Here is a 20,245-nt window from a genome sequence, read left to right as displayed (position 1 = left end):
GCATTTTAAAATCAAAAATAAAATGAAACAAAGAGCTGAAGAAAGGGATATAGAATAAAAAAGCTTATAAGACGTTTAAACTGTACAATACGTGATATATTTGGACTCGCCCACAGTTTGAAGTCATATTGGACTCGCCTTACGGCTCGTCCAATATGACGTCAAACTGTGTGCTCGTCCAAATATATCTCCGTAAATTTGTACAGTGAAACGTCTAATAACCTATAGAGTAACCCTGTGTTATATCAGACACGCGGGGTTTATCGGACAACCACAAATAGTCGAATATTTACATCCTAAACGACCTCGCATTCAACCGTTTGAGCTTTGTGTACATTCTATAACTACGTTTTCATAGTATTATGTAACCAATCATCCGATTGGGTGATAGAATAAATCAGCGGTTTTGATTGGAAGATGCGAGTTTGTTTGGAGAGACATCTCCTCTTCACATTAGCGAAAATGCGAGAGTCGGGAACATTTAAAACGGTCATTTTACAAGTAACTGTACGCAGTGAAATGTGTGAATACCGTTGTGAGAAAACGAAAAATTTGAACGGATATATTTATCTTCTGAAAAACAAAATAAAACTGTTACAAACATTACATGTATTGTAAAAAAAAAGAAAACTTAAACTGTCCGATAATCCCCAGGTATTAAATGCTTCGAAAAATGCTATCGGGGTCCATCGGACACCAAACTATGGCAAGACCTGTAGAACTTAGGACTGTTTTCTATACTTCTATTAGATGAGCTCAAGAACCATTATGGCTTTGTTGCAATATATCGACATTGGAAGAAACGGACCATTAACTAAAATACAAATAAATAACAATGTATATCTTGTATATGCACACTTTTCAGATATGCCCAAACATGGAAAAGGTATGCGATGTAAATATGCCATAAATTCGCAAATATATACATAAAGTATCACTACAAAATACAAATTCACCGATGTATAGACTTTTCACAGCTTAAATAACATCACGATTGAGCCCCAAAACGGAAATACATACAACCAACAACTGTCCGATTTAAGCTTTTAAAGGTGTCCGATACAAGTCTTGGGACGTCCGGTTTTACCCTGATGCGTTGATATTTATAAAGTGCAATATCATTGGTTGACTAAAAGGTTTAAAATACATTTGAACAGCCCATACTGTTGCACGAAAGCTATTTTACGAAGAAAACAAAAGTAGTCCGCTTCGAATAGTGAGTCATCGAAATTACGCTGTCTTTTTCCTGGAGGTGTCTGATATAACATAACCCAGGGTTACTCTAAATATTTGACCTTGTCTTTTCGTTTAGATTTAAACAATTTTGACGTGTATTTTTTGCTTTGGTTGGTAGCGATCGATGCTTTATTTTAAACAAAAACTAAATATAAATAAGTTGCTTAAGGAAGGTCGAAACAACTGAACTGGATTATTTACGTTTAATGTGTTTCAATTTATGATCAAATATGTGAAGTGAATCGTTATTGAGGGTATTTCTTTTTCTATTTGAATTTTAAGTTTAAAAATTATTGATAAAACAGTTTACTGTATGTGTTTGCTTGCATTAAACGGAAAATAAAAGAATAATTTAAGAAATATTGTTAACGCTTTCATTCTAAATAAGAAATATTTCATGTTTAATATTAAAAACGAACCTGTATCCCCAATGATATCGTTTATAAAAGAAGATATTGCACCCATTTAGTTCTTTTAAGCGTTACATGTACATGTATAACATTTGGATACGATTCGCAATAACTCAACACGACTGATCGCTTCTCTTGTTTCACGAACAATTTTGATTTTTTTCGTCAATACGACACATGCATATAATTCTTCGATATGAAATATGTCGACTTTTCGAAATTTGTGTTGGTATCGCGATTTTGCGAAGAATTTTGAACTCGCGAGTGGAGTTTTGACGTTCGCGATAAAATCTTTCCCCGTACCTCACTTTATTTGTTCAAATTACAATACAACTGTTTTTGAGGAATAAGGCAAAATTAGTTTGCAGAAAATGCAGATAGACATAAACATTTTACCTGCCTGTTGGCCTATTCTTGCATTCATTTCTTGTACGTGTCTCGCACAATTGGATCTTTCCTGACGCGTGTTCCTGTGCAATTGTGGATCCGACCGCAAAGAATTGAGCTCAGGGTTTTGACTCCTAAATACTATATTGTCTGTCTGACAACCAGAGTTGTTACTTTGGCAATGACGCCGCTCTAACGCTTCGACGCAGGTGTATATTAAGTCCGTTAAACTTAAGGCTACGGTCATCACATGTCCCAGATAAGTCAAAATCGAATTTATCCAGAGTATTAAGAACCATGTACACAAAAACAGCATCAACACTTCATCTCTCGGTGGTAAAGGTAGTGCCATTGGTGCTTCCGAAAAGGTGTGAAAGACAATAAAACACAAACACCAGAATTTCGAAAATGTTAAAAACAGACAAACACGATCATATGTTGTATTTATATGTTAATATTTTAAATACGATATTTCCACTGGATCCTTTTCCTGTATGTCCTTTGTCGTTATATCATTCTTATTAAGCAATCGTATTAATCTTCCTTTCGTTTGCGCATCGACATATATATACACACAGTCCTGAAGTTTTGTACCTACACATGCGCAGATGCGACGTGAACGAAATCGTTCCACGTCATTTAAAAGTACATACTGTATTACATACATATTGTAAACGATACAGGGACCTGTTTGCTTGTAAAGGTACCTGAACGATATCGGTGATCTCGACGATGTAAAGTAATCCATACAGCGGTTTCACCAATTGATATTTAACAGTTTCAAATTATACTTTGGTGAACAGTGTGTTATAGTTTTACAATCGGACTATCTATATAAATTATTAAATTTTGCTGTATGCCCTATTCAAATTAACTTTGTAGATACTGTTAAGTATTATATATTTAAATGGTTTTTAGATAAACACAACCATATACGTTCAGCTTAATCGATATATCGATTTTCTTAGTAAGTAAGAGTCCCACATTTGGAATGTCGCTGTAATATTAATCAGCAAATTAAAAAATATTATACGAGAGAAATAAATTACCTTTTTATAACTCGTTTTTCAAAAGAGGAAGCAATAATAATATACCTTAATCAAAATTAAGCATTCTACAGTTATTAATCAGCACATGTCTAGACTATTTAAAATACGAAAAAACAGGCATCAAGAGTTTTTAAAATAATCTATTGTTACTCCTGAATTGTGAAACTTCATTTCTTACATCACGTCCGATGAGTAAATAAATGTTTTTATTTAAAGTCATTTTAATGATTGTATTTGCATACATTCACGATCGTGCGTAACTGCGTTATAAAATGTTAACACGAGCATACACGATATCAATGTCAACAATTTATTCACGAAATCGCAAATCAACATTTGATTAAGAACAAAGGAATAATAATCAATTGTAAACATATAATAATTTTTTACCGAGGAAGTTAATGCGGATACCGACACTTTAACTCGTATGTGTCGGTAACCAAAATTGTGACTATGTGTTGTATGAATGAATCTGCACAGACGAATCGGGATTTCCCAAAAGAGTAGAATAAATAATACTCCCAGCAACTGTTTAAGAAACATAAACACTCAAAATCAACGAATATTTCATAAAATATTTCGAAAAATTAGTTAACAAAGTTAAAAAATCAATGTTCCTTATAGCAATAGCCATAATTTCAACGCTAGATGTGGTCTTGTAACATAGATTCAACGAGATACAAAATGCCCGTTTTAAATTGTTTTGTTTGAGTATTTATGGGTTTTTACGATTAACTTACCGCAATCGGCGATTCCTCGCAGTTCTGAGTGTGTGTGTGTGTATATGTGATTATAACTTTAAAAAATGCGCGGTTTACGTATATGTCTCATCTCATCAAAAAACCGACGGTCATGTTTTATGTTTTGTATCAATGTTTTGGAAACCAAAAACAATGCGATTGTCTCGAATTTACTAGCACGTCTATCCGTTATATCGGCCTCTTAATGAAAACATTGGAATTTGGAAGTGAACGAATACAAAAACACGCATGTGTTATATGTTAATATATAGTGAAATGTGTATTCTTGGACATAAAAACGAAAACCGCATTTAAATCGGTAATGTTTTGAAAAAATACTTGCTAGACTTAGCTTTCTTAAGTAATCTGTTTTATGTACCGATCCTCTCATAGTATCGGCCCTTCTGATTGGTGGTTAAGATTTGTTAATATGCGCACGTGCTTGTTCAAAAAAAAAAGTAATTTAATGGAAAAACGAAACTCTTGCTCATTTTTAAAATATTTTTACATTTTATTGAAAAACAAGCGGCATATAACACATTTGATAAAGCTACCACTTATCCATTAACAAAGTACTGATGTGTGTGTTTTGTAATTTAAAACTCGTAGCATCACCCTGAAATGAACATGACCTACTTTCCAATTATCACCGAAAATCATGAGAATGATCGTCGTTAAAGTCAAGGATAGCCATCAAATAAATAACAACTTCTTACATTTGAAAAAACATTAATTTTCCAGCACGCCTTGAATGTTTATCGTTAAAGGGCCGATACTATGAGGAGGACCGATACTATGAAAGTAAGGGACATAACATTTTTAATCATGCCCCGACGTTTTCATAAATATTTTGGAAGATTCAAGGGGTTTGAAAGTAGCGTTTTGCAGGACAGAATAATCACCTTCTGTGGGTTTATTTTGATTTCAGTAGACCGCAACTGCCTAAGAGTCATTGCTCCATCTAATATGTCTTCCTGTAACCTCGTGATTGGGAAAGACATTTAATAATATACCGCAATGATTCGCTATTACGTGAGTTAATTTGCATGGACAGTGAAGGATTGAATAAACTAGAAAGAATATCAAAATATATTTCTTAGCGAGATCGGAGACAAAATTATCTCATAATATCATTTACATGCATTCAGTTAAAAAAATGTTAAATAATTTTCAATTGTATCACACTTGCAATAATTACACTTTGAGAAATTACTCTCAAATATTTTTCAGCTTTTTACAGTCGTATGCGTCAATAAATTTCTGTTAACATGGCAACATAGCGTGCCGTTTAAAGCCGACAAATACAGCGCGTTTGACTTAAGCATACACTTCTGTAATTTAGAAATATGAGGTCCCGTATGGTTCATGATTTTTTTCGCGACGCTTTCATAGATGAAAACTTAAATGGGAGAAGCGCGTGTGTTTTGGGCCAAGATATTTTATTAGTGTTTAATTTCCCGGTCTATATACACTCTATTTGTTTCTAAAGCCACTTTTGTGAACCGTCGTCAAACTCGGACAAACGCAAAGTGAAAACAGATAAGATATGACGATTTGTTATTCTATTACCGCTTTTTTGAAACTTGACAAACTAATCCAAACGCAAAGAATAATCAAGTTTACATATACCGATTATATATATTGGCGTTCGAAAGTAGTAGCGATTGCTTAAGAGGTGTACACTTAGCTAACCAGGATACAAGTGTCATTACCAGCATTAATCTGGAGACGTTGTCATAATCATATTACCATTGCGATATTTGGAATGTGATTTTAAAATGTTTCAGCACATTAAAATAATATTACACGAAAGAAATAAACAACGTTAATTTGAAAGGATGTGTTAAAGATTATGTACTAATCAATTATCTAATTATGTTTCGTTTGAAGGAAGGGAACTCTCTTCTAAACGAAAATCCAGTTTAGGCGGAAAGTGTCGTCCCTAATTAGCCTGTGCGGACTACACAGGCTTATCTCGGATGAAACTTTACGCACATGCATTAAACCCGTTTTTTCCAGAGTGAGGCTCATATAATGCAGAATCATCGCGACAACTGTTATGATTAACTTGGAGCGATTGCAAATTGTTGTCTTATTAATTGTTGAATGTTTTTTTATACAAATAATATTGTTACTTATGTGCTGGAGTATCAAATCTGATCCATTTTGTTGTACTTTATAAACGTCTGTGTTATATATATAATCCCGCCAAACGCAGTTACGTAAGTGTTCCATATTGACGTCACTTCCTCTGTTAATATTAATACTACTGATGAAGGTAGATTTACCACTATTTGCATGCCCGACACAACTAGTAGGAGCGAGGATAAAAATGATTTTACTTACTTGAGCATCAAAAAGTCGATCCTGGTGTGTACTTCTTGATGATTAAGGGTTTACACCAGCTCGAGCGGTTAAATGTTAAAGGTGCGGTTTATAGTCTGCTTCGATATAGATCTTCAGCCGACTTCGACATTAACCCCCCGATCACTGGGATCTAAGTCGTCCGTTTACATATGGCGCACAAGGCAACCACGGCACATTGGCTTATTTCCCTCACAGGTACCCATTTACACACCTGGGTGGAGAGGAGCAAGCGTGGGATTAATTTTTTGCTCAGAAAAATCTAGTGGCCTGGGCGGGATTCGAACCAGGGACCTTCCGATCCCTAGACCAGCATCTTACCACTAGACCACTGTCCCCACATTAAGCGGTTGCCGGCTTCGCAAACCTTACACGGTCGATAAGCTGTCCAGATACGTGGAACTTGTCTGTTACTTGTACATACTTCTTTCTAATGGTGTACTCGAGAAATTAGCTGTCGTACGCATAGCTGTTTTTGTGTTCGTGTATTAGGAAAAGAAACTGAATGCCAAGTTCTTTCCACAAGGTTTGTAGAGGCGCCGGTTTCTTGATTTGCGAATTGTTTATTAAGGTTAACAATCTTGTGTCTCTTTCAATTTATACAAATACCCCCACTCCCTATGACCTTTTCCACGTGTGGTATTTTTGCGTCCCGAATTTCGACTCGTCCATCTCGACAACACACCCTGACCCCATATCTGCTATCCCTTACGCATTGATCACGACATGACTTACATTCTTCACGGAAAGAAATCTTCCAGTCCACTAAGCTGTGCTCAGAAATACTAAGTTCACGAACTATATAATCACTGGTCAATCGTATTCGAGCTTTATGGCTTGGACAATGGTTGAGCCAATTAACCAGCTACCATCTCTTATAGACGTTTTCTTGTTGCAAGCACTTTTGAAACATCTCCAAACGCATTGATCTTTGCTATTACTCTTGTTTTGAACAGCACTTATTTTCATTGATTGCGAATTCCCCAAAATCGCCCAATAGATTTAAATTTCTCGACTGAAAAACCAAACTGTCGGAACTTCTGCAAATACTACTAAAATCGTCGTATACGGACGAGAATGCTATTACATGTTTACATTCGTAGAGTCGTTCTGCATATCATTAAAATTTAACCAATAAAATGCGACTTTGTCATCACGCGCGATAGCGTTATAAGTCACATGGTATAGCGTCATCGAAATGGAATTTCATTGATAAAACGGAGGTGAGAGAAATAGGTTTAAAAAACTGTTTTAAGGTTAATAACTTCGTTAAAAAAAACAAGTTTTCAACCCTACTTTAAAATGCAGAACGACCCTACAAATGTAAGCAAGTTATAGTAATGTATTTACTTTACGACAATTTAAGTAGTATTTGTACAAGAAAACGCATTGTCTTTCACAGTATTGCACCATGCTTCAATTCATGTACAGTAAGCAACTTACAGATACTTATATATGCATCCGACCTGCTTTTAAGCAGCTTTAACGATAACGCTATGAAGTCGATTTGTGAACATAACTAAAAGTTTGATTTACGAGGATTCGTTATATACGGGTGTTTTGTTTTAATCGAAAAATCCTCTAATGTTATGCTAAGGGATTGTTACAAGGAAAATAGCCTAAATATAGCTTTAAGATAAGCGCAAGTGCATGGCATGCCGTTCCGGTGTATATTTATAGTGTGTATAGTAAATCTAGTACACACGGAATAACCTCTTCGTGTTTAGTGAACCGACGTGGACCAGCCGTTTAAACCAGATTGTAAATATTCAGTCGAGTGGTAACTTTCATTATCCATTGCTCGATATGTATAGGAGTCCTATTACTTTTAAATGTATTACATAACTTAAACATAACTGTTATTAAATTCATTATTGTATTATCACAAGAGGTAAAGGCGATTTAATCCTGACAATGTCTTCAGTTTTCTTGTTAATGACCTACAAGTAACCCATTTAGTTACCGATTGATTGTGAATGGTATAATATATCTTAAATACCTAGTATCACTTAACAATCTTAGTACTTTTTGTTATAGTTTTACAATCTTCTTTATTTAAAAAGAAACATAAATAATTTAACTTTATTTCCTCCAAATACATTAAGAGCTGAACAAATAATCAGACAACATTTACAATTATTAACAAAAAGCATAAACATTCTATGTATACATAGTGCACTATCTTACACGTCGTAAGTGTTAGACACAGTTAACATTGACAATATAAACAGAGTGAACTTATATACACGTGAGTTTGAACTATTATTTATAGGCATGGAACACATTAAGTACAGGTATTCAATTTAGGAAATTCTACAATATATTTTGTTAAGTAATTTGGATCATAGTGCCCGAGTCAATATTGTTATATATTAAAAGTATCCCTTAACCCCACGATATAACGTTTTGAGCATTGCAAAATTTGACGCGCTCGTGTTGAGAAACGTTCTACACACTAATACATCTGCTCGTTGTTCAAGAGTTAAACTGCACCTTTATAAGTAGTAATCTTAGTCTTTTCCGCATTGCTCTCGTATATCTTTCTTACAACAACAACGTTTAAAACGCTGCATTGATATCACACATAAAAATACTACTACATTATGTGACGACAGTTGTTTACTGTTGTGTTAACCAACGTGATGTTAGCATTGCTGACACAGGAACAAATATGACCACATCTGCTTTCCACCGAATGTATGGCGCTATGTATTTATTCATTAACAACTATATGCAATTTACGTATGGTAGCGCTGGAATACGAGTAAGTTATAATATAAATGGGTTTGCAGCTTGTGTTGCAATTGTGCATCGTTTGGACCTCTAAGTCAAGAAATTTCTAATATGAACATATTTTACATAATTATGCAGATTTTAACACCAATTGCTTTAGCATTAAAACATTTCAGACACTTTCAGAAAGATATTCATAAAACAATAAGCACACACTAACATTTAAAACTGTGTTGAACTACATTGATTGCAGCGTTCCTATGATGCTTTTTCTCCACGTATCATATTATTGCAAATGCTCATTTTACAATTGTAATGTCAAAACAATATAACTTTATTTTATTTCATTCGAAAGTGACGCAAACATTATTTCCATAAATGCTAGTTAACATAACCGCTCTTAATTTATATATTGATCTTGAATTCTTAAGATAAATTTACAGTACTAAGTCGTTTTACTTCTTAAACGATTTTGTCAAATGTCACTGGTTCGCCACGACACGCAAGTTTACTTCTAGTCTACATGCTTGACAGATGTCGGTTTTTTGGCCGCAAACTTCACAGGCTAGCAAATGTCCGCATGGAAGGAACACCACGCTTTTGTCTCTAGTGTTACAGATTGTGCAGACAATCAGATGCATTTTCCTGCAGGGCATTCCCGACTGGAAATAGTATACTAGTATAATAGTTTACCTTTGCACGTAGTATCGCTATTTGTGTTCAGTAGTACATTTGATATAGAAGTGCCGAGTTTAATATTCCCATTCCTTAATCCAAAGTATGCGTAACCAACGTGGTTACGATAGTAACACCACTTAAATGTCCCTCCGACACCGGTGTGCATGAGTCCAATTTGCGATCGACTTAAAAAGTTCATCACCAAACTCCGTATATATATGTCAAACTCAAAATACAGTATATTACAAAGCACACATACAGCAGCCACTGTTCTTCCCTCGGAGGTACAGGTCGTGCCATGGATGCTTCCAAATTATATGTAACTTGCAAAAACAAGATCATCAGAAGCCCGAATATGTTTTGTTGTTTTAAACGTATCCATAATTGTATAAATGTTTTAAAACGACACTATTTAACTTCCATAAATTAACTTGCTAATAAATATAAAACAGACCGCCGAGATTCTGGCGACACAATGCGAATATTGAATTCCGTAAAGTGTGCGCTTCATTACTGGTTGTTAAGGCATTGAAACACTGTCATGTTAACAAAAATAAGAAAACCAACGTTTACAAATAGCTACTAGACCTTGACATTTATCAAATTATTTGTAGCGTTTATGAAGTGCTCCTGATAAATATTAACCTACTCCAAGTCTAATTGAACACATAAATTTGAACTTCCAAAACACGGTAATGTCTACAGCGGTAGCAGCATTTATGGCACTTATATACATGATTATGTATGTTGAAAATTTAGCGAAAAATAAACATTTACAACAGAGTTTCATTTTTCTTTGTAAAATGGTCGCCTCATATGCCCGGCTGAATTCGGTCCACATAAGATCCGACGCATTCGCAGTTAAGTAACATGTTATTAAAGAACATTATCAGAACTTACATGTGACGAGATTGCATGGCAAACGTGGTGCGGCTAAACATTTAAGTAACCCGTAACTGTAAACGCGGTTGTAAAAAAGATAACGCTTTCAATTGTTGACAGTGTCATTTGTAAACCCGTCAGATGAATGCTTAAGGCCATTACACTTGCGTTATTGGCAAAATAACTACATACACAGGTAAAGGCATTGGTTTTAACCAACAGCTGACATTGAAACGTACTCAAAAGTAATTTATACTCTACAAGTGCACAGACATGTGTCACTGGCCACCGTACTGGTCTTTTTGGAATCAAATTATTTCTTTTGCGAATACTCCGGAATTTCAGGTAAATTTGACATACTTTAGCTTTAAATTAATTTGTCTCATGAAATGTTAATACACATCGAAAATCACAAACAAAGAAATGTATACTATACGGCCTGTCAACTGGCTGCGGTATTTGACAGTTTTGTGCTACATACATTTAACATGTGATTGTACGGCTGTGAAACAGGACGCTTAACGCGGACAAATAACGCAGGATACAGGGTTTTGAATATAGGTTCTCCGCAGAATTCTCCGCATCTACTACATAGAGGCCAAAACCACGAGTAAGTCCGGAACATGCCAGCAGCACTTGTTGGCCGACAAGAGACCCTCTTGTCGACCCTTAAACGACGAAAGCTAGATTGGTTTGGGCACATCACCAGGCACGATTCTCTGAGCAAGACTGTACCCCAAGGGCACATTAGAGGTAGGTCGCCGTCGAGACCTTCGGAGGAAAAGCTGGATGTACAGTGTGAAAGAATTGACGAACCCCCTATGGATAAGCTACTATTAGCGGCCCACATCACACCTGACTGGTGGAGGATCTCTTTGTTGTCGTCCCTCATGTCCCTCCAACGCCCAGAACAGTTCTGATGATGACGATGGTGTAATCAAGCTAATATAAATTTTCAAAAGCTACACAATGTTATACTGCCATGTGCAAGGGAAGAACTGGTAGATATTGTTCATAATTTTCCAGAAGCTATAAATAAATATATATATATATATATATATATATATATTATATATATATATATATATATATATATATATATATATATATATATATATATATATATATATATATATATATATATATATATATATATATATATATATATATATATTTATATATATATATACATGTTATGTATACTGTTCAATGAATTAAAAGCTTGCACTCTTCACATTTGAAACCAGAATATTCGAAATGTAGAGTATTATAAAATGCGGTGTTGGCAATACGCCTTTTTGCTGCATTATCGCTATAAAGCTTACAAACGCTTGTATATTTTCCATTTTTTAATTTCCATTAATCATAAAGCATAAAATAACAAACGTTTCTCTAAAGCAGAAATGTTATTTTGCTTGTTTTAATATAATACTTACATGGATTTTATAATATATTCATTTGTTTTTAATTTTCATTTGTCGAACCGTGAACAAGTCTCTTCAAAGGATTCATTTTCATGACCCGAGGAATTTTGATTACACAAGTTCTCTAAAAATCTGTTTCGAAATTAAACTACGTTGCTTATCTTGAAAGTTTAAAAGATTGCCATAATATGGAAGAACGCATATATATGGTTTGCGTTGCTATGATAAGTACCAGGTAAAACTTAATAAAACTTAACAACTGATTAAGAACATGGCTATGAATTCAAACAATACAGTAATAATATTGCGACAATAAAATGCTTTAAAAACTAACTTAGATTTGGATTGTTATATTGTTGTTGCCTGTTTTTATTTTTTTGTTGTTGTGTGTTGATCTATTTTAACAAAAAACATTTTATTATGTAAAATGACTTTGTGCTATTTGTTTTTAATAAAGTACATAACTTAGTGTAACATATTTACAATTTGAAAACTTCAGCAAAAAATCCCGTTTTAAAGCATCTGATACGCAAGCGTACTGTCACGAGCCGAGCGGTAGCTGTGAATTTTACTTTCTTCAACTTTCCCTATTGTTAATCGAAATTGGAAGCTTTTTTCAAGTCTAACATAAAACAAAAATGGACTCTGATAAACAGTAAACTAAGAATAACATTTTGCCTATTCAGTTGTTTTTAAAATTGTCAAAAAATATATAAACTCAAGAGTTATAACGTTTCTACAATTTATTCATTTATAATAAATAAATGACAACTTTCAATATATATGTTACTCTAATAAGACATACAATTCATAAGTAATTCACCATAGAATTGCAGTTAAATTCAATTTCAGTTAGTACAGTAAGTATTTGCCCTTTCTATTTAATAAGACCTTAAACAAATATATTAATTCATGTAGCTTAAATATTAAAAGCCAGTCTTTAATAAGTTCAATGAAATGTCTTTTTATAATAATAAAATAAAATAGGTTCACACCTAGGAAATCAAAGTTCAGAGTCCTCGAATGAGTTTTTTCAGTGCCTTTTATACTCTCCAGAAGCGCACGCATAACGTTGTGCAATATTAACATACAAGCGCACATATGAAATGTGCACAAAAAGCGCAGAAAAACCGCTCAACAAAGCACACAAGTGCGCATAATAGAATTTGAGCGTTCTTTACACGGTAAATGTCACTCGTCTTAAAATGATATTTCTGACGATATAAAAATTTAAACAATAGACCGTTTGCAATAATAGGAGATTTTTACATGCGCACCGGTTCGGCCGCCATATTGGAGGTATACCAGCGAAGCGTAAACATCGATCAAAATTAAGAGAGCGTAAAACTGTGACTCATGGCGTCTTAATCACTGAACCAAAAAGGGCCGTACAAAGATAAACTGGAGCCTGCAACAATAGCAAGATACATTGAAAAACTTGCATTGATTGGTAGTATTGACCCATTTGATTTAAAAAAGCTTAGTGATGATGTGAATCAACTGCCATCGTTGACCTACCCTGACATCGTTAATTATTTGTTGTTTACACCTAGTATTTACACGATGGAAGATCTGAAAAATTTCAAAAGCTTAGAAGCAGTGAATCAAGTTGAGTGTGGCTGGGTTTCTGGTGTGACTTCTGCTGTGTTGAGTAACAGACTGTTGGTGAAAGGAAAGGTAAGTTATTGCTTTTTTCTTGAAATTTATTGTTATGGATATTAAGCTATTTTTGTAATTTTCTCTCATTACTACATCAGCCCTGTTCACAGATTTGTACTGGTACATATGTTTCGAGGTAAACAGCATTTGTACTACCACTCTTCGAAGCTAGCTTTTTTAGAAAGTACTTTCGTCCGACGTGGTAGAATGTCTGTGTATGGCTCGAGAGGTCCTGGGTTTGATTCCCAGTCGAGGCGTGTTACTGTATGTTTTAGCCAATTACACATAATATACACTACTAAGTACAATGTTATTCTCATGTATACCAAGAATTGAACTGAATTTTTACTTTGCTGACCTATGATATCTGATTTCTAAGATCCAGTTATGATGTTAAATCTTAACGACAAAACGCATGGTTGGGAACAATTATTTAAGATTTTGGTTTCACTTCAAACAGCATGAGCGACATGCTTACAACTTAAGTATTTTTAGCTTTTATGCTGACTTTTTTATGTGTTTCATATGTCAAGATGCTTAATATCTTGTAAATTTAGTTCAATATTGCTTTTTTTATACTTACAGGTTCTTCACTCTCACAGAATGCATGAAAAACCATTGTCCCCATGGTTCATCTCTACGAAGGATGGTCAAGTTTTGGCCAGTCACTGTGACTGTATGGCAGGATGTGGAGAAACTTGCACACATGTTGCTGCTTTAATGTTTTGGGTTATAAGAACTGTTAAAGTAAGAGACGAAAGGACTGTAACACAGGAACCAGCATATTGGACCATCCCTCCATACGTGAAGAATGTTGAGTATAGAGAAATTTCCAATATTAACTTTCAAAGTGCGAAGTCCCTCAAGAGAAAATTTGAAGAGTATTTAAGTAGCTCAACTAGTCAAATTTCTAAAAATGGTCATCCTGTAAGAAAGACTAGGAAAATCCCTTCCCCTTCAGAAAGTGAATTAGACTCTTTCTTCTCTGATCTAGTTTCCACCAACCGCAAGCCTGCAATCTTATCAATTGTGCCTGCTTATCTTGAGAGCTACAAACCCAAGTCAGCAGTGCTCAAGTTGCCTAAACTGAACTCAAGAACAAACAATCGATGAGTTTAGAGTATGACCAGCTGATCAAATCATGTGAGAACTCTGACGAGGAAATTTAAAATGTAGAGAAAATCACCCGAAAACAGGCAAGTGAGGGTAAGTGGTTTAATTACCGCGCTGGGCGTATCACAGCATCAACGAGAGCGCCGATGGCGTTAAAAGCATAGGTGCAAGATACAGGGAAGAATGGCGTCACGTGGAATAATGTAGTTCGATATCGCCATCCGCGACTTTCTCAAATCAATAATTTCAAACAATTACCGACTATTTAAATAGATAATCTTTCCATTTACATCAGTGTTTGAAACGCTTATGAAAAATAATTACCCAAGCCTTTCAAAATTTAAGCACGGACAGATCTGTATCGAACTATTCTTTTCACAAATGAAAATAGACGCTACCCTATTCGTCTGCGTCAAGAATTTGTCGTAAAACTTGTGGTAAGCGTTATATGCAGACGTGCACAACAGATTGAGTTCTGAATACAGATTTCTGAATGCAGATTTTTATAGAAACTCCTCACAGCAGTTACTTCCCTTGCTTCGCCCGGTCAGTAACTTCTAGTATAAGGGAGGCCACTGCGTAGGAGATTGAGATTCATAGTGCAGATAGAATTGTTTTACGAACGAAATTTGTTTTAGGTTATAAGAAGATTTTTGACATAAAACGGTCTTAGAAAAATTCACTTAAAACGGTGTCAGCAATATTCTTGGAAGAAAACGTTAGAAAAACGTTTCCAAAAAAAAAAATTATAAGAATGACCATATACTAAATTAAATAGATATTTCGTCTGATTTTTGATCAGGTAAGGCTTCATAATGGGCAACCGATCGATGTGGATTTTCGAAATGTGGTATATACCATAAGCATAGGTGCGTAAACGCACCTATGCTAAAAATGAAGAGTGTTTACACTGCGAACATAGATAATCCGTCAAGAGCGTTAGTAAAATCTATTGTTTATCCCAATGTAAACTTTACAAATGAAGCCACCAAATGGGGGATTGACAATGAGAAAAAAGCTGCCACTTTGTGTTGCGAAGCCCTTGCTACTGACCACGACAATGTTGAGTTAATAGAAACAGGACTTTTTATCTCATAGAACAGACCATTTATAGGTGCTTCCCCAGATGGGATCATCAAATGTGATTGCTGTGGGTCCTGTTTATTGGAAGTCAAGTGTCCATTCAATCACAAAGGAAAAGTGATTGATGAATCAGTGCCTTATTTGATTAAAGGGGAAGATGAAGAGCTATGTTTGGACAAAAATCATCCATACTTCTTCCAAATTCAAACTCAACTTGGGGTTACACAGTTGGAATCGTGTTACTTTGTTGTGTGGAGTGACATCAGTGTTCACATTGAACAAATAAATTTCAACCCGGAATTTTATGAACAAATCTGTGGTAAGGCAAAAGTTTTTTTTCGTAGGGCTTTGTTCCCAGAGCTTGTTGGAAAGTACTTTACCCGTCTGTTTAACACCAATCAAACTGATATAAACTCACTACATATTCTTAAGGAAAGAACATCCAGTCAAAAAGATGATGGTAATGTGAGAGAAAGGTTTTGCTATTGTAGAGGACTTGAGGAGCCACCCATGGTTGGTTGCGATGGAGAAAATTGCAAAATTTTATGGTTTCATTTTAGCTGTGTTAATATTACAAAGTCGGCAGAGGAAATTGAAACAGTGAAATGGTATTTTCCAGATTGTGCTATGTAAATGTGAACTTACTTGAAATGGAAGTGACAACTTGATCGCAACAATTTCTGAGAAATTGAAACAGTAAAATGGTATTGTCCTGATTGTGCAATGTAATTGTTAACTTATTTGAAATAAAAGTGACAACTTGATCGCAACAATTTCTGTGAAATGTGTATCTGTTTAATGAATATTTTTTCTCCTGAGAAAATATTTTACCATTTTCATATTGACACATATTTGTGTATACATGAGTGATGCGTTTTGGCTAATTATGTGATTAATATGGTTAATGGAGTTGTCTTTCTTGATCATTTGAGCCTTGGTTCTTAGAAAACTGGTCTTAATGCATGTGCGTAAAGTGTCATCTCAGATAAGCCTGTGCAGTCCGCACAGGCTAATCAGGGATAACACTTTCCACCTAAATTGGATTTTTGCTAAGAAGAGACTTCATTTAAACGAAAAATATAAAAAAATCGGTAAGTGTCGTCCCTGATTAGCCTGTGCAGACTGCTCAGGCTAATCTGGGATGACACTTTATGCATATGCATTATGCCCATTTTTCTCAGAACGGGACTTAATTTGCTCATAAAAATGTCTTATTTGTTAAGTCTTCTGAGTAAAAGACTGATACTTTTGTTTTTATACGAAATCTTCTTGATTTTGCAAATTGAGAATTGAATAAAGACATCATAATAATAATGCAATTCCATGTGTATTGTTTTGTTTAACTTTATTTATCACATATTGGTCCAAGTCAAGGTGTCAAATGACAAAAAGTCCTTTAGCAAAGTAATTCAACTGTTTATCATACTTAAGTAAATATTGAAGAATTTAAATGGAAAATCAATTCACAGAATTATATTTAAAAAAATCTATGTGTACTCAATTCATAATACAAGTTGAATTTTTTTTTAGTTCTTTGTGTTCAAATATTAATCCTTTATCAACAGCTCCTTAATCATAGTATTTTAGAAGTAACATCATTTAGAGAGTTAAATTTTATCAATAAAATATGATTTACATAATGAATTATGAAACTATATAATGCTATATACTATATATACTAAACACAGAGAGCACGGATAAGACAATACAATAGACAGTCTATTTATCAAAGTCGACCACTGATTCACATAAGTTAACCAGCGCACAACACACATGAGCTATTTTGTCAATTGTAGTAAAGCCATCCTCATCTTTGGTGATCACTAGGTCCAATGGTAGTGTCCAATTCAAGAATGTGTACTTTTGGCGCACAAGCCCAATAACTCTCTAAACATGTATCCGTACATTGGCTATTTTTCTTGTTGTTTCTACATCCAATGGAGAAAGTTGGTCTTTAGCTTTGGTGAAAGCTGGCATTTTAAATGACCCACAAACAGAACCAACACTATCCGCAATGTCAAATCCTCTATCTGCCAACATTAAATCCCCCGGCAAAATGTTATCTAAAAAATTACAATGTTCAGTGACATATTTGTCACTCGCACGACCGCCCCAACCTTTGGAAATAAACGACACTACTCCCTGTGGTGTGATTCCAATAAGGAACTTCACAGTGTTGTGATGCTTGTATGACGACCATGTCTCTGCCCTCGCTATAAGATTTGATGGACGCTTTATAAAGATCTCGAAGCAATCAATGATAACTGCACACTTATTTCTAAACTGTCTTTGGAACTGTACTGGCATTGTTGCTCTTAATGAGGCTCTGTCAGGCCATCGCACAATTGGTTTTAGTCTTACATACATGATGTCAATAGTATTCACAAAAGTTCGAGAAATGGTTGCACATGAAACATTCAGTTGGTAGGCAAGGTCTACTTAAAGTCATCACAAGGCACTCAAACTTTCCAAGTGTTACACTATGTTTGCTTGTTAGATAAGGATATAGATAATTGTACAATGACAAAAACAAGAAAGTCCTGTAAAGTACCTCATTCTTTCATCATTGTCTTTAAGAGTCTCCTGAGAAAACATAGACGCATTCCTGATAGATGTTTTTTGATTTTCATTTTCTAGTTTCAAACGTTTATTTTCATGTTCCAATGATTCTACATCTGAAGCAAGCATATCAGTCTGAACATTCTTTGCACTATCTAAATTTACATCAGGTTGTAACTCTGGAGTGTTGTTGTCTGATAGTTCTTGGATCAATGATCTCGCAGTATCAGCACGTTTCTTCCGTCTCTCAAAGCGCTCAGCAGCAACTTTAGGGGCAGGCGTACTCGGAGCTTGACAACACATGCTCACTGATGGTGCCCAATCAGGACTGTCTCGGTCAAAAAGATCTGCCTTTTGCTCTGAAAATATAAAGTGACAAAAAGTATGACTGGTTTGGTATAACAATTTTCTTTCCACTTTCCTGGTCTTAACTATGAGACTCAAACCACCAATTTTAGTCTGAGCTCCAGCTATGATCTTCTGGTGAATAGACAAAGAATTCATAATTTGAATCTTTTCAATATCAAAGTTTATTCTTCATGTGGATGTAGACTTGATCAATGCTTAAAATTTTGTATCAGTACCGTAGACTGTCCTTGTACATGTACATGGTATAAAATTATGATCACTACATTAAAGTTATTAATTCATAAATATTTGCACATTAACTTACTAGATACAAAATGGTCAGAACACACTCGAATATTCTTCAAATTCTTCCCACTGAAGTCTTGTTGTAGCCTTGCTAACCATAATCGCCGCCTCTCTGTTGACAACTCGCTGGTTTTCTTGCACTGATTAGTAATTATCTCAGGTAATCTATAAAAAATGTCTGTCCTTCTCCCTTGTAGAATTGTTATGACAGCCGATAACTCGGCAATAATTGACCATTTTGACAAGTAAAGAGAAATTAAGTGGTGAATTGTAAAAAGCTGTCACTGATGCGTGATGGTAATCGATCGTGTCCCTCCATTATGGCCGCCGGATATTCGAACAAGCACATGCAAACGGTCAAATATATATCAATTTATAAATAATCATTTATAAAGACAACTATTACCTTTTTAAACAATTTGAAGAAGGAATATGAGTATTAAGCAAATTATTTCATATGACTAAACTGCCAAAAATTCTGTAGTCAGTGAAAACAACCCAGAATGCACTTATGTCAGCATCCGGAAATCAACTTCCTGTTTATCCAAAATGGCTGCCATATGAACATACGCTACAAGGAGACACTTTTAAAGGATTTAATTATTAATAATGAAGTGAAAGAGGTAAGCCTTAGCTGTTATCAAATCTACATACAAAATAAAATCCTATGAAATCATGTTACAACAGTGTCATAGGCATTTACATTCAAAACATAAACGATAAAATGAACAATGTACATGTACACATGTTTACATGAACTATCTAGGGCATGACAGTACTCTTCGATAAAATCCAAGATAAGTCATCTAAAATGCAGGAACCCTATACACTTAGGGAAGAAAATCTTTAATAAATGTATGTTTAATATATGATAGGCATATACAAGAAGAAGAATCAACTAAATTGAAAAGGAAATGAGCCCTTTCCAGCGAGTTCTCTATGCTTAAAATGGACGACCATATTACCCAAGTGTCTGTAACATGTCAGACATTTGAGAGTGTGACAATTTTTATCCAGATCAGGAAATGCATAAATGTCCGTACTGCCTTTAATATTAACAGCTTGTCCAAAGTATTTGTGTCCCGATTGTTATCTGAAAATCAACAAAATCTTCAACTATATACTGACTTCACTCTTATTTTGTGGAAGTTGCAATTGCAAATACTGACATTCAAGTGTTTTCCTTGTTATCGATTATGAATGAGATACTTAAAAATTGGTTTCATTATTTAAAAAAAAAAACAAGAGAAAATGCTGTCACCAATTGTAAACGG

This window comes from Dreissena polymorpha, chromosome 12, assembly GCF_020536995.1.
Source record: "Dreissena polymorpha isolate Duluth1 chromosome 12, UMN_Dpol_1.0, whole genome shotgun sequence".
NCBI classification, from domain to species: domain Eukaryota; kingdom Metazoa; phylum Mollusca; class Bivalvia; order Myida; family Dreissenidae; genus Dreissena; species Dreissena polymorpha.
This window is presented reverse-complemented; position numbering follows the sequence as displayed.